Genomic DNA, 15,035 nt, shown 5'->3' on the forward strand with positions numbered 1-15,035 from the left:
TTGGTACGCTGTACACATGAAAATGGTACGCTAAACGGTGATTTTGAGAAAAAAAAATAAATTAAGGCACTTTCTAGCCATTTTTCACCATCCGCCATTGTTTCTTCCCGGAAACGCATGTCTGCCAAGTGATATATGTACCGGCGCCTCTGATTGGCTAAAAAACGCATGTCTGCCAAGTGATATATGTACCGGCGCCTCTGATTGGCTAAAAAAAAAAGATCATGATAAACATTTCGTTTTGTAACACTTTCACCATGTGATTTCCGTTTCCTGTTCCCTTGTTTATGTTTACTTTCATTTTCACTTGTTGTTCGTGATTTTTTACAAAAAAGTAAAGTGGTAAGATTTTCCATGTATTTATACATATATGTAAGGGCGAAAACAAAATTTGGTAAGATCACAAATGGTTCGAGGTTGACAGGTATGGTAATATATAAAAATGAAGAGCTATAATAAAATGAATGAGTAAAGTATGTCATAGTCTTCATTCGATTATACGGTTAAAATATGTCAAAAGCTTCATTAGATTATATGGTTAAAATATGTCATAGAAAATAAAGAAGAAAACTGCAATCGTCTTTAGATAACTAATTTTGGCCACTTTCTCGTAAATCCCTCTCTATCTCTCTAATAATTGTGTACAGTACTATATGTATTTTCTCTATTTTGTTTAGTGTTTCTTTCAGCACAAACCAATGCTAGTTACTTATACAAGCCTTAATCATACAAATGCATTTATATAAACCTTCAATATACTTATATAGGCCTTAAACATAAATTATAATACAAGATATAGCACTGAATCAACTTCAATTTGAACAATTTCAACTTATGAACACTTTCAACTTTTGAATAAGTGCTCGGAACCTGCAGATTCCATCCGAACTTAGGTTACATTAGGACATGGCCTCCGTATGATGGGATAATACGCTGTTTTCCTTCCATAAAAACTCAAACTACTTGTATTCATATTTCAGAATTGAGCGTTTAATGGGTGGTTCAAAGTATACTTGCTCACGTGTCTCGCGTTTGATGGTTTTTGACCCAAAATGGGTGACTAGTGACTAGACATTCCTTTAGCGCACATCGCACATCTAGTTTGCCATATTGTTTCTAGGGCGTTGTCCGCTCCCCCTCCGCAGACTTTCTCGCATGGCCTGATGGGAAATTTAGTTGTTATAAAATGGCCCTTCACTCTTCGCTCGATCTCTCTTCTCCTCCTTCCCTTGGTGAACATGTAAGTCTAATCCTAACTCTGAATGATCTCCCTTAAACTCTCCCTTCTATTATTTTAATCTTCAATTTTAAATGTTGTTCTAATTAGTTTGTGACTGGAAAATGTTAATTGTAATTATGGTTGACACTTCAAGGTCTGCACTGAGTGCCTTGTTCAGGCTGGCCTTTGTCGCCTTTCATCATTTTATTTTCAATACCCAAATTTACTACCATCCCCATATTTAATGATGATTTACTAGTGTTGGTAGGGACATCTGAATCGATGTGAGGAAACGCCAACTCAACTGAAAGCATTGGGGGACCAACCTCGTGTTAAGCTAATAGTATCTACGTTCATGCTATTTTACTAATGTTAGCATTTTTGTCTTCAGGCCGTTCATCTCCCTGTCAAGTTTTTCCCGCCTTCCCTTTGTGATCAAGTAAGTCTAACTTCACTTGTCTCAAAGATCATAATTAATTACTAATGTTCTCATTAGTTTAATTTTGACAGTTTAATAGTTGTGCCAAACTTGAAAGACTGCACCAAGTGCCCGTGTTCAGACTGGCCTTTGGCGCCTTTCATCATTTTATTTTCAATACCCAAATTTACTACCATCCCCATACTTAATGATGATGTACTAGTGTTGGTAGGGACATCTGAATTGATGTGAGGAAACGCCAACTCAACTGAAAGCATGGGGGACCAACCTCGTGTTAAGCTAATAGTATCTACGTTCATGCTATTTTACTAATGTTAGCATTTTTTTCCCCAGGCCGTTCATCTCCCTGTCAAGTTTTTCCCGCCTTCCCTTTGTGATCAAGTAAGTCTAACTTCACTTGTCTCAAAGATCATAATTAATTACTAATGTTTTCTCATTAGTTTAATTTTGACAGTTTCATAGTTGTGCCAAACTTGAAAGACTGCGCCAAGTGCCCGTGTTCAGACTGGCCTTTGTCGCCTTTCAGCGTTTTATTTTATCTATCCTGAATTCAGCTAAATTTATCACCATCCCCATACTATTTTGATGACTTGCTAGTGTTGGTAGGGACATCTGAATGGATGTGAGGAAAAGCCAACCTAACTGAAAGCATGGGGGACCAACCTCGTGTTAAGCTAACCTTTATTTGCATTCATGCCATTTTGCTAACGTTAGCATTTTTTTCCCCCTGCAGGCCATTGTTCACCCTGTCAAAATTTTCCAACTTCCTTTGGTGATCAAGTAAGTAACCTTATTTTGAAATATCTGTTTATTATTGAATTTTTACTACAATGGTTTATTAGTTTAATTGTGACAGGAAATGTTAAATAGCTGTGTTAAACTCAAAGGACCGCACTAGGTTCCTTCAAACTGGCCTTTGTCGCCTTTCAGATGTAGTATTTTCCAAATTCAACTAAATTTGCTACCATCCCCATACTCTGATGAAATGACATTGGTAGGGACATCTGAATTGAAGTGATGAAACGCCAACTGAACTGAAAGCGTGGGGACCAATTGTTAAGTTAACATTTAGTTATGCTGATTCCATTTCACTAATGTTTGCATTTTTTCTGCAGGCCATTCTTCACCCTGTCAAAATATTCCACCTTCCTTTGGTGATCAAGTAAGTTGTAACTACTGATATTTCTAAGCTCATTATTTAATGTTTATTTACTACAATTTGTCCGCATTAATTTAATTGTGACAAGGAAATGTTGAATAGCTGGGAAACGTCACGTTTCAGCATTTAATAATAATTTCCCGAATTCAGCCAAATGAATTACCATCCCCATACTCTGATGAAATAACATTGGTAGGGACATCTGAATTGAAGTGATGAAACGCCAACTGAACTGAAAGCGTGGGGACCAATTGTGTTAAGCTAACATTTAGTTTTGTTGATTCCATTTACTAATGTTTGCATTTTTTTCCTGCAGGCCATTCTTCACCCTGTCAAAATGTTCCATCTTTCCTTGATGATCAAGTAAGTCACAACTTCACTTTGAAATCCCATAGCTCATTATTGAATATTAAATTACTGCAACGTTTTAATGTGATTGGGAAATGTTGAAAAGCAATGTGGGAAACTTCAAGGACTGTTCAAGTGTACTCTCTTCCTTGATCAGGCTGGTCTTGGTTGCCATTCAGCATTTAATTTTTATTTCCCGAGTGCAGCCAAATCTATTACTATCCCGTGCTCTATGATGACTAACAAGCGTTGGTAGGGACATCTGAATCGATGTGATGAAACGCCAACCTAACTGAAGTTGTGGGAACTAAAAGAAAGTTAATCCTGAGATATGAAAATTAATTGCACTTCTGGTGTGAGTGGCTTATATTTACTTTTGTTTCTCTAGGGTTTTGGACTCTGCATCAAGAATTAAGTGGAGAAATGGTTGGTATAATTTTTTTGTTTAGTTTCTTTAGGGTGGATTGTGTGAATAAATTTAAATAGTATAAGACGGGAGTGGGCAAATGATGGCTTGAAAGTGGCATTTATAAGTTGACAAAGGGCGATTATGTTCTGCTAAGTGCATTTTGGGTGAATTGGTATTCAGTGTGGCATTAAATAGTTTATGTAAATCAAATCTGGTATCTTTTAGATGTACTATGGACTAATATTTGACAAATCAAAGTAGATGGTTGTGTTGCACCAAAAACAAAACGAGGCAATTTAAAAAAAAACCTCGACTAAATATCTAATTTTTAACTTGAATTCACGCAAACAATTACAAAAATCCACAATTACTTGGCATTAACTGCAAGTAACTTTTCAAGTCAGAATTTGCCACTCTCTGTTTCAAATACACTACACCCAAGTGCTCCCTGTTGCCATGATGACAATTATTTGCTACTCTTGACAAGATGGATGACGAGGAAAAACAACCCACCAAGTTGAAATCTGAGGCAGCCAAATAATTGCTTTTAAGTCGGGCGACAATTACTTTATTGACTTACATGTTTTTCCCCTCATAGGTCCTTGTGGTGGTCATGCTGCCTACTTGATGAGCAAAATAAAAGGTTGATAATAATATATTCTCTGAATAATTAAAGCTGTCAATGATGACTATGTTACATTGGGAATCTCTCTGAAAAAGAGTGAAAGATAATGTGATGCTGATTAATGCAGGGCTTAAATTGGGTAATTTTCCTGCAGTTGCTCCCTTTTTATTTAATTTTTGTCCTTTCACTGCAGGTGATTTCCTGATGGCGTTTGTGCAGGCAAGCTTTATTTTTATTTTATTTTTCTTCACATTGCCAACTTGAGTGATGATTGAAATTGTCAGAATAAATGAAGAATACAAATTTCGCCCCTATCTGACAAGTTTTGGCAAGAATAATAAACATCTGTTATAGGGAGCCAAGAATAATTTTTAACAATGTTATTTCTTTTTAGATGAAGAGTGGAAGATCCTATAAATGGTAAGTTAAACTTTTGTTTGCTGTACCACTAAATTACACCATGATGTTTGCATAGTTCAACTGAAAACCTGTGATGATAACTTTTCATTAACTGATGTGTGACTAAAATGTTGATTTCTACTATCTTGAGTGAGAACATGGTCAAATGGGATCTTCTTTTCTTCAGGCTTGATGGATAAAATAGGCACTGGAAGTACAGAAGCTGAAGTATCTAATCTGGTTAGTACAAGTAAAGAAATGGCAACTGGTGAATGAATGTCAATTATGTATTATGTGGTAATTAGGTCGCTGAGATGATTGAAACATAACTGACCCAAAGCCACATTGCCGTGTTTCAAATTCCAAGTAAACATCTCCAGAATCAGAATACTTACCAGTGTTTTCCTTACAGGTCCTTGTCATGGTCACAATGCCTGTTTGAAGAGCAAAAAAGGTACAAAATATGTTCCCAGATTATTTTTTTTAAGCTGCTGATGATGATTGTCTCATTGGGAATCTCTCTGAAAAAATAAGTTGAAAGATAACTTGACACTGATGCAGCTGTGGCCTAAGTTTGATCAAATTCCTGTGGTCGCTTATTTTTTTAAAAAAAAAATTCTTTCATTGCAGGTGACATCCTGGTCTTGTGCAGGTAAGATTGGTTTTTAAAACGTTTTCTACCCATCAATTTACAAATGGCCAACTTAAGTGATGATTGGAATGGTCTATGAAGAAAAGGTCAATCTATAAAGATTAGAATTTTCGCTCTTATCTGACAAGTGTTGGCTAGAAGAATAAACCATTTTTCATGGGGGTCAAGAATATTTGTCAACATTGTTTTATATATTTATATTGTAACTCTTACTTCTATTCAGACTTGATTAATGAAGCAGAAGTTGGAAGAAAAGAGAAAGTACCCAATCTGTTCAGGTAAGATTTTTTAATGGTGTTAACCCATCAATTTACAAATGGCCAACTTGAGTGATGATTGAAATGGTCGATGAAGAAATTGTCAATCTATAAAGATTAGAGTTTTCGTGTCATCTGACAAGTGTTGGCTAGAATAATAATTTGTCATGGAGTAAGAACATTTTTCAACATTGTTTTATATATTTACATTGTATATCTTTTACTTCTATTCAGACTTGATCAATGAAGCAGAAGTTGGAGGGAAAGAAGAGAAAGCACCCAATCTGTTCAGGTATGATTTTTTTAAAATGTTTTCTACCCATCAATTTACAAAAGGCCAACTTGAATGATGATTGGAATGCTCTATGAAGAAATGGTCAATCTATAAAGATTTGAATTTTCGCTCTTATCTGACAAGTGTTGCCTAGTATGATAAACCTGTCATGGGGAGTCATGGATATTTGTCAACATTTATATTTTACATTGTTTATCTTTTACTTCTATTCAGACTTGATCAATGAAGCAGATGCTGGAAGGACAGAAGCTTGAGTGCCCATTTTTTTTAGGTAAGTTTTTTTTATATTATCTACCCATCAATTTACAAATGGCCAACTTGAGTGATGATTGAAATGGTCTATGAAGAAATTGTCAATCTATAAAGATTAGAATTTTTGTGTCGTCTGACAAGTGTTGGCTGGAATAATAAACCTGTTATGGGATGCCAAAAATATTAAACTGTTATATATATTTACATTGTATATCTTTTACTTCTATTCAGACTTGATCAATGAAGCAAAAGTTGGAAGGAAAGAAGCTGAAGTACCCAATCTGGCCTGGTAAGATTTTTTTTAGTGTTCAACCCATCCAATTACAAAAGGCCAACTTGAGTGATGATTGAAGTGCCCTATGAAGAAATTGTCAATCTCCAAAGATTAGAATTTTCGCTCTTATCTGAAAAGTGTTGGCTAGAATAATAAACTGGTTATGGGATGCCAAGGATATTTGTTAACATGGTTATATATTTACATTGTATATCTTTTACTTCTATTCAGACTTGATTAATAATGAAGCAGGAGTTGGAAGGAAAGAAGCTGAAGTACCTAAACTGGCCTGGTAAGATTTTTTTTTTTAATTCTATCTACCCATCTAATTTACAAATGGCCAAATTGAGTGATGATTGAAATGGTCTATGAAGAAATTGTCAATCTATAAAGATTAGAATTTTCGTGTCATCTGACAAGTGTTGGCTGGAATAATAAACCTGTTATGGGATGCCAAAAATATTTAACTGTTATATATTTACATTATATATATTTTACTTATAATCAGACTTGATCAATGAAGCAGAAGTTGGAAGGAAAGAAGCTGAAGTACCTAATCTCTTCCGGTAAGATTTTTATTTTCTTATTTTATCTACCCATCAATTTACAGATGGCCAATTTGAGTGATGATTGAAATGGTCTATGAAGAAATTGTCAATCTATAAAGATTAGAATTTTCATGTCATCTGACAAGTGTTGGCTGGAATAATAAACCTGTTATGGGATGCCAAAAATATTTAACTGTTATATATTTACATTATATATATTTTACTTCTATTCAGACTTGATTGATGAAGCAGAAGTTGGAAAGAAAGAAGCCGAAGTACCTAATCTGGCCTGGTAAGATTTTTTAATCTGTTCTTCCCATCAATTTACGAAAGGCCAACTTGAGTGATGATTGAAGTGCCCTATGAAGAAATTGTCAATCTATAAAGATTAGAATTTTCGCTCAAATCTGAAGAGTTGCCTAGTATATAACAATTTGTCATGGGGAGTCAAGAATATTTGTCAACATTTATATATATTTACATTGTATATCTTTTACTTCTATTCAGGCTTGATCAATGAAGCAAAAGTTGGGAGGAAAGAAGCTGATGTACCCAATCTGGCCTGGTAAGATTTTTTAATGTTTTCTACCCATCATCCAATTATAAAAGGCCACCTTGAGTGATGATTGAAATGGTCTATGAAGAAACTGTCAATCTATAAAGATTAGAATTTTTGTGTCATCTGACAAGTGTTGGTTAGAATAATAAACCTTTGTCATGGAGTCAAGGATATTTGTTAACATGGTTGTATATTTACGTTGTATATCTTTTACTTCTATTCAGACTTGAATCAATGGAGCAGAAGTTGAAGGGATAGAAGCTGAAGTACCCTATCTGTTCGGGTAAATATTTCATGTTAATGTTTTCATTTAATCAATTTACAAATGGCTAACTTGAGTGATGATTGAAATGGTCTATGAAGAAATGGTCAATCTTATAAAGATTAGAATTTTCGCTCCTATCTGAAGTGTTGCCTAGTATGATAAACCTGTCATGGGGAGTCAAGAAAATTTGTCAACATTTATATATTTATATTGTTTCTTATACTTCTATTCAGACTTGATCAATGAAGCAGATGCTGGAAGGACAAGCTTGAGTACCCAAATTTTTTTAGGTAAGTTTTTTTTCTTTTTTTTAAATTTTATCTACCCATCAATTTACAAATGGCCAACTTGAGTGATGATTGAAATGGTCTATGAAGAAATGGTCAATCTATAAAGATTAGAATTTTCGCCCCTATCTGAAGTGTTGCCTTGTATGATAAACCTGTCATGGGGTGTTAAGAATATTTGTCAACATGCTTTTTTTTCTATTTAGATGAAGGGTGGAAAATGCTCAAGAGGGTAAGCTGACTTTTTTTGTTTCTTGTGCCACTACATTATGCATAAATGGTGTTACATAAATCAATGTAAAACCTGTGAAGATGAAATTTGGTTGACTGATGTGATTATAATGTTGATTAAACATAGATATGAGAAAGAAAATTGTCTAATGATCTATCTTTTACTTCTATTCAGGCCTGCTGAATAAATCAGATGTTGGAAGGACAGAAGCTGAAGAACCCTAGCTGGTTAGTACATGGGTTGAAATGACAGCAAACTGTCGGGTATGATGTGTCAAGTCGCTGAGCTCATTGAGATGATAAATACATTACTGATCCCTAGCCATAGTGCCATTGTAAGACAATTCCATGCAAACAAGTCGATTAAATCAGAATTCTCCTACAGATCGTCAGAACGTTGGGACACCAGTCAGGTCTTCAATCAGGTATGTCAGAATTTAAATCTGTTTGGTTACTATGGCTGGGCTGTGAGTTAATGCCACTCACAAAATGCCAACTTGAGTGATGATTGAAATTGTCAGAACCTATGAAGAAAAGAACTTTCGCCCCTATCTGACAAGTTTTGGCTAGAATAATAAACCTATTATGGGGAGTTGAGAATACTTGTTAACAATATTATTTCTTTTTAGATGACGAGTGGAAAATGCTCAAGATGGTAAGCTGATGTTCTGATTTTTCTACCACTAAAATTTGCACAATGATGTTGCATAGTTCAACCGAAAGCCAATGATGATAATTGTAGTTAACTGATGTGTAACTAAAATGTTGATTTAGTCCATCTTGGGGGAAAAAAATTGTCAAATGAAATATTCTTTTATTCAGGCTTGATGGTGAAAGCAGGTGCAGCAAGTACAGAAGCTGAAGTAACCAATCTGGTTAGTACAAGTGCAGAACTGGCCACTGGTGAATGAATGCTAATTATTTGGTATGTGTGAATTAGGGTGCTGAACCAGTTGAGATCGAAATATGACTGAGCCATGGCCATATAGCCATTGTTGGAAAATTCCATGTGAGAATAACCACTGAATCTGAATACTCACCTGTATTTTCTTTACAGGTTTTTGTATGGTCCAAATTCCAACTTGTCGAGCAAAAAAGGTACAAAATGTTTCCAAAATAATTTGTTAAAAGCTGCTGATGATTAAGTTTCATTGGGAATCTCTGAAAAAGAGTGACAGATAACTTCATACTGATGCAGATCCTAAATTTGGTAATTTTCCTGCAGGAGCTATTTTTTTAATAAACATTTTATCCTTTCTTTGCAGATGATATCCTGGTCTTTTGCAGGTAAGATTAGTTTTTAAAGTTTTCTACCCATCAATTTACAAATGTCCACCTTGAGTGATGATTCTAATGGTCTATGAAGAAATTGTCTCTATAAAGATTAGAATTTTTGTGTCATCTGACAAGTGTTGGATAGAATAATAAACCTGTTATGGAATGCCAAAAATTAACTGTTATATATTTACATTGTATATCTTTTACTTCTATTCAGACTTGATCAATGAAGCAGAAGTTGGAAGGAAAGAAGCCGAAGTACACAATCTGGCCTGGTAAGATTTTTTTTAGTGTTCAACCCATCATCCAATTGTGAAAAGCCAACTTGAGTGATGATTGAAGTGCCCTATGAAGAAATTGTCAATCTATAAAGATTAGAATTTTCGCTCCTGTCTGAAGAGTTGCCTAGTATATAACAAACCTGTCATGGGGAGTCAAGAATATTTGTAGACATTGTTATATATTTAAATGGTATCTTTTACTTCTATTCAGACTTGATCAATGAAGCAGAAGTTGGAAGGAAAGATGAAGTATCTGTTCAGGTAAGATTTTTTAATGTTTTCTAACCATCAATTTACAAAAGGCCAACTTGAGTGATGATTGAAATGGTCTATGAAGAAATGGTCAATCTATAAAGATTAGAATTTTTGCTCTTATCTGACAAGTGTTGGCTAGAATAATAAACATTTGTCATGGAGTCAAGAATATTTTTCAACATTGTTTTATATATTTACATTGTATATCTTTTACTTCTATTCAGACTTGATCAATGAAGCAGAAGTTGGAAGGAAAGAAGCTGGAGTACCTAATCTCTTCCGGTAAGATTTTTTAATATCTACCCATTTACAAATGGCCAATTTGAGTGATGATTGAAATGGTCTATGAAGAAAATGTCAATCTATAAGGATTAGAATTTTCGTGTCATCTGACAAGTGTTGGCTGGAATAATAAACCTGTTATGGGATGCCAAAAATATTTAACTGTTATATATTTACATTATATATATTTTACTTCTATTCAGACTTGATCGATGAAGCAGAAGTTGGAAGGAAAGAAGCTGAAGTACCCAATCTGGCCTAGTAAGATTTTTTAATGCGTTCTACCCATCATCCAATTGCGAAAAGCCAACTTGAGTGATGATTGAAGTGCCCTATGAAGAAATTGTCAATCTATAAAGATTAGAATTTTCGCTCCTATCTGAAGAGTTGCCTAGTATATAACAAACCTGTCATGGGGAATCAAGAATATTTGTCAACATTTATATATATTTACATTGTGTATCTTTTACTTCTATTCAGACTTGATTAATGAAGCAAAAGTTGGAAGGAAAGAAGCTGAAGTACCCAATCTGGCCTGGTAAGATTTTTTAATGTTTTCTACCCATCATCCAATTACAAAAGGCCACCTTGAGTGATGATTGAAATGGTCTATGAAGAAACTGTCAATCTATAAAGATTAGAATTTTTGTGTCATCTGACAAGTGTTGGTTAGAATAATAAACCTTTGTCATGGAGTCAAGGATATTTGTTAACATGGTTATATATTCACATTGTATATCTTTTACTTCTATTCAGACTTGATCAATGGAGCAGAAGTTGAAAGGATAGAAGCTGAAGTACCCTATCTGTTCGGGTAAATATTTCATGTTAATGTTTTCATTTAATCAATTTACAAATGGCTAACTTGAGTGATGATTGAAATGGTCTATGAAGAAATGGTCAATCTTATAAAGATTAGAATTTTCGCTCCTATCTGAAGTGTTGCCTAGTATGATAAACCTGTCATGGGGAGTCAAGAATATTTGTCAACATTTATATATATATTGTTTCTTTTACTTCTATTCAGACATGATCAATGAAGCAGAAGTTGGAAGGAAAGAAGCTGAAGTAACCAATCTCTTCCGGTAAGATTTTTTTTTATATCTACCCATTAATTTACAAATGGCCAATTTGAGTGATGATTGAAATGGTCTATGAAGAAATTGTCAATCTATAAGGATTAGAATTTTCGTGTCATCTGACAAGTGTTGGCTGGAATAATAAACCTGTTATGGGATGCCAAAAATATTTAACTGTTATATTTACATTATATTTGTTTTACTTCTATTCAGACTTGGTCAATGAAGCAAAAGTTGGAAGGAAAGAAGCTGAAGTACCCAATCTGGCCTGGTAAGATTTTTTAATCTGTTCTACCCATCAATTTACAAATGGCCAACTTGAGTGATGATTGAAATGGTCTATGAAGAAATTGTCAATCTATAAGGATTAGAATTTTCGTGTCATCTGACAAGTGTTGGCTGGAATAATAAACTATTATGGGATACCAAAAATATTTAACTGTTAATATTTAAATTGTATATCTTTTACTTCTATTCAGACTTGATTAATGAAGCAGGAGTTGGAAGGAAAGAAGCTGAAGTATCCAATCTGGCTTGGTAAGATTTTTTTTAATGTTTTCTACCCATCAAATTACAAAAGGCCAATTTGAGTGATCGAAATTGTCAGAACCTATGAAGAATCAATTTTTTTGCCCCTATCTGATAAGTGTTGGCTGGAAAACTAAACCTTTGTCATGGGGAGGTGGAAATATTTGTTAACAATATTTTTTATTTTTAGATGAAGCACTGAAACTACTTAAAATGGTAAGCTGACTTTTTGTTTCTTCTACCACTAAATTATACACAATGATGTTGCATAGTTCAACTGAAAACTAATGAGGATAAATGTAGTTAACTGATGTGTAATTTTAATGTTGATTTCAATCATCTTGAGAAAGAAATTTGTCAAATGATTTTTTTTTTTATTTAGGCTTGATGGATGGATAAAGTAGGCGCTGGAAGACGGGAAGCAGAAGTATCCAATCTGGGTTAGTACAAGGGCTGAAATGGCTGCTGGGGAATGAATATTGTCGGGAATGATGTGTGAATCAGAATCAGGTACTGAACCAGTTGAGATGATCAAAACATTACTGAGCCATGGCCTTATTGCCATTGTTAGAGAATACCATGTAAACACATCCACTAAATCAGACCACTCACCTGGTTTTCCCCCTTACAGGTCCTTGTCATGGTCACACTTCCTACTATGGGCAAAAAAAGGTACAAAATGTTCCCAGAATCATATGTTAAAGCTGCCAATGATGATTGTCTCATTGGGAATCTCTCTGAAAAAGAGTGAAAGATGAATTGATACTGATGCAGCTGTGGCATAAATTTCATTACCTGCCTGTGGTTGTCCTTTTTTTTTAATTTTCTCTTTTCTTTGCAGATAATTTCCTGATCTTGTGCAGGTAAGAAAAAATTTAAATTTCTACCTTAATTTTCAAATGGCGAACTTGAGTGATGATTGAAATAGTCTATGAAGAAATTGTCATTCTATAAAGATTAGAGTTTTCGTGTCGTCTGACAAGTGTTGGCTGGAATAAAAAACCGGTTATGGGATGTCAAGGATATTTGTTAACATGGTTGTATATTTACATTGTATATCTTTTACTTCTATTCAGACTTGATTAATGAAGCAGGAGTTGGAAGGAAAGAAGCTGAAGTACCCAATCTGGCCTGGTAAGATTTTTTAATCTGTTCTACCCATCAATTTACAAAAGGCCAACTTGAGTGATGATTGAAACGGTCTATGAAGAAACGGTCAATCTATAAAGATTAGAATTTTCGCTCTTATCTGACAAGTGTTGGCTAGAAGAATAAACCTTTTTCATGGGGTTCAAGAATATTTGTCAACATTGTTTTATATATTTATATTGTAACTCTTTTACTTCTATTCAGACTTGATTAATGAAGCAGGAGTTGGAAGAAAAGAAGAGAAAGTACCCAATCTGTTCAGGTAAGATTTTTTAATGGTGTTTACCCATCAATTTACAAATGGCTAACTTGAGTGATGATTGAAATAGTCTATGAAGAAATGGTCAATCCAAAAAGATTAGAAATTTTGCTCCTATCTGAAGAGTTGCCTAGTATATAATAAACCTGTCATGGGGAGTCAAAAATATTTGTCGATGTTATATATTTACATTATATATCTTTTACATCTATTCAGACTTGATCATTGAAGTAAAAGTTGGAAGAAAAGAGAAAGTACCCAATCTGTTCAGGTAAGATTTTTTAATGGTGGTAACCCATTTACAAATGGCCAACTTGAGTGATTTGAAATGGTCTATGAAGAAATTGTCAATCTATAAGGATTAGAATTTTCGTGTCATCTGACAAGTGTTGGCTGGAATAATGAACCCGTTATGGGATGACAAAAATATTTAACTGTTATATATTTACATTTTATATATTTTACTTCTATTCAGACTTGATCAATGAAGCAGAAGTTGGAAGGAAAGAAGCTGAAGTACCTAATCTCTTCCGGTAAGATTTTTATTTTCTTATTTTATCTACCCATCAATTTACAGATGGCCAATTTGAGTGATGATAGAAGTGCCCTATGAAGAAATTGTCAATCTATAAAGATTAGAATTTTCGCTCCTATCTGAAGAGTTGCCTAGTCTATAACAAACCTGTCATGGGGAGTTAAGAATATTTGTAGACATTGTTATATATTTAAATGGTATCTTTTACTTCTATTCAGACTTGATCAATGAAGCAGGAGTTGGAAGGAAAGAAGCTGATGTAACCAATCTGGTTAGTACAAGGGCTGAAATGGCTGCTGGTAATGAATATTGTCGGGAAGGATGTGTCAATCAGAATCAGGTCACTGAACCAGTTGATGATTAAAACGTGACTGACCCATGGCCAAATTGCCTATGTTAGAAAATACCATGTAGGCAAGTCCACTTAATCAAAATTTTCCCACAGATTGCCAGAGCATGAGCCTGCTGGTCACAACTCTCATCAGGTATGTCAAGAGTTTAAATAAAGTTAAACAACTAATGCAGACCTGTGATGATTTAATGCTACTGACAACAATACAATGGGGATTATTATTAGCTCTGTCTGATTGGTCGGAGGGTTGTTGTATTGGGGAAATGTAGTAGAGCCTTTTGACTGAATGCTATTTTTCTCCCCCCAGTAGGCTCTTAAACCCTGCTTGCTGTTACTGGAGATGAAAGAAAACAGGCACTTTGGTAAGAAGAATATCTTACCCCTTGGTAATCATTAAGAGGCCATTGTACATGATGACCAGATTCCGCTAAATGAATTGAACTGATTATAACCCAACCGTTCCAATATTTTCTGATCATATGGCTATATAAGGTCACATGTGTCTTTAGGTTATTTGCCTGTAATTAAAATAGATTTTTTCCTTGTCTCCAGGTGCTAGGAAACATAGGATGGACATGTGGGGGATATTGAATCTACACGACTAATGAAAAATTGGGTTCCAGATAATTGAGTAGTATAGTCTTGTTTTAAATGCAACCTCAAAGCACCCGGCTGAATTACATTGTCACCATGCTTATATTGTTTAAGACTTGTAAATTAAAGGCTCTGAGTTGTTATATGAATGTCAAAAGAAATGTGGTTTTAAATAAAATTTCAAACTAATTCTGGCTTCTAATGAATTTTGTCCCATGCATGATA

At 34.4% G+C, this 15,035-nt stretch overlaps 1 long non-coding RNA gene and 7 other non-coding genes across 57 annotated transcripts; all 8 read left to right on the plus strand.

Annotated features, from left to right (window-relative positions):
• Positions 1–1,097: 1,097 nt before the first annotated feature.
• On the plus strand, positions 1,098–14,999 carry LOC144196420 (uncharacterized). 50 transcript variants are annotated; one of them, XR_013326271.1, is made up of 47 exons: positions 1,110–1,240; positions 1,611–1,658; positions 1,992–2,039; positions 2,392–2,438; positions 2,774–2,820; positions 3,134–3,180; positions 3,554–3,591; positions 4,173–4,217; positions 4,393–4,418; positions 4,594–4,619; positions 4,786–4,838; positions 5,011–5,052; positions 5,229–5,250; positions 5,474–5,528; positions 5,742–5,799; positions 6,016–6,073; positions 6,286–6,343; positions 6,560–6,620; positions 6,837–6,894; positions 7,934–7,990; positions 8,194–8,219; positions 8,394–8,446; positions 8,604–8,643; positions 8,848–8,873; positions 9,041–9,093; positions 9,276–9,316; positions 9,484–9,505; positions 9,714–9,771; positions 9,989–10,038; positions 10,257–10,314; positions 10,518–10,575; positions 10,795–10,852; positions 11,071–11,128; positions 11,342–11,399; positions 11,607–11,664; positions 11,873–11,930; positions 12,112–12,137; positions 12,304–12,361; positions 12,553–12,593; positions 12,763–12,784; positions 12,998–13,055; positions 13,275–13,332; positions 13,546–13,600; positions 13,805–13,862; positions 14,083–14,349; positions 14,524–14,578; positions 14,769–14,999. It is a non-coding gene; the product is annotated as an uncharacterized LOC144196420 (long non-coding RNA). The 50 variants fall into 50 exon arrangements; XR_013326269.1 differs by lacking the exon at positions 6,837–6,894 and adding an exon at positions 7,111–7,168; XR_013326272.1 differs by lacking the exons at positions 6,560–6,620; positions 6,837–6,894 and adding an exon at positions 7,660–7,718 and having other exon boundaries at positions 14,083–14,204; positions 14,310–14,349.
• On the plus strand, positions 1,836–1,918 carry LOC144197318 (small nucleolar RNA SNORD74). The gene has a single exon (XR_013326538.1). It is a non-coding gene; the product is annotated as a small nucleolar RNA SNORD74 (small nucleolar RNA).
• LOC144197315 (small nucleolar RNA SNORD74) lies at positions 2,230–2,313 on the plus strand. Its single transcript, XR_013326535.1, has one exon. It is a non-coding gene; the product is annotated as a small nucleolar RNA SNORD74 (small nucleolar RNA).
• Positions 2,625–2,705, plus strand: LOC144197317 (small nucleolar RNA SNORD74). Its single transcript, XR_013326537.1, has one exon. It is a non-coding gene; the product is annotated as a small nucleolar RNA SNORD74 (small nucleolar RNA).
• LOC144197316 (small nucleolar RNA SNORD74) lies at positions 2,982–3,062 on the plus strand. The gene has a single exon (XR_013326536.1). It is a non-coding gene; the product is annotated as a small nucleolar RNA SNORD74 (small nucleolar RNA).
• Positions 3,387–3,471, plus strand: LOC144197319 (small nucleolar RNA SNORD74). The gene has a single exon (XR_013326539.1). It is a non-coding gene; the product is annotated as a small nucleolar RNA SNORD74 (small nucleolar RNA).
• LOC144197311 (small nucleolar RNA SNORD79) lies at positions 5,085–5,161 on the plus strand. The gene has a single exon (XR_013326531.1). It is a non-coding gene; the product is annotated as a small nucleolar RNA SNORD79 (small nucleolar RNA).
• On the plus strand, positions 12,624–12,697 carry LOC144197310 (small nucleolar RNA SNORD79). Its single transcript, XR_013326530.1, has one exon. It is a non-coding gene; the product is annotated as a small nucleolar RNA SNORD79 (small nucleolar RNA).
• Positions 15,000–15,035: the final 36 nt, after the last annotated feature.

Source organism: Stigmatopora nigra, chromosome 5, assembly GCF_051989575.1.
Source record: "Stigmatopora nigra isolate UIUO_SnigA chromosome 5, RoL_Snig_1.1, whole genome shotgun sequence".
NCBI lineage: Eukaryota > Metazoa > Chordata > Actinopteri > Syngnathiformes > Syngnathidae > Stigmatopora > Stigmatopora nigra.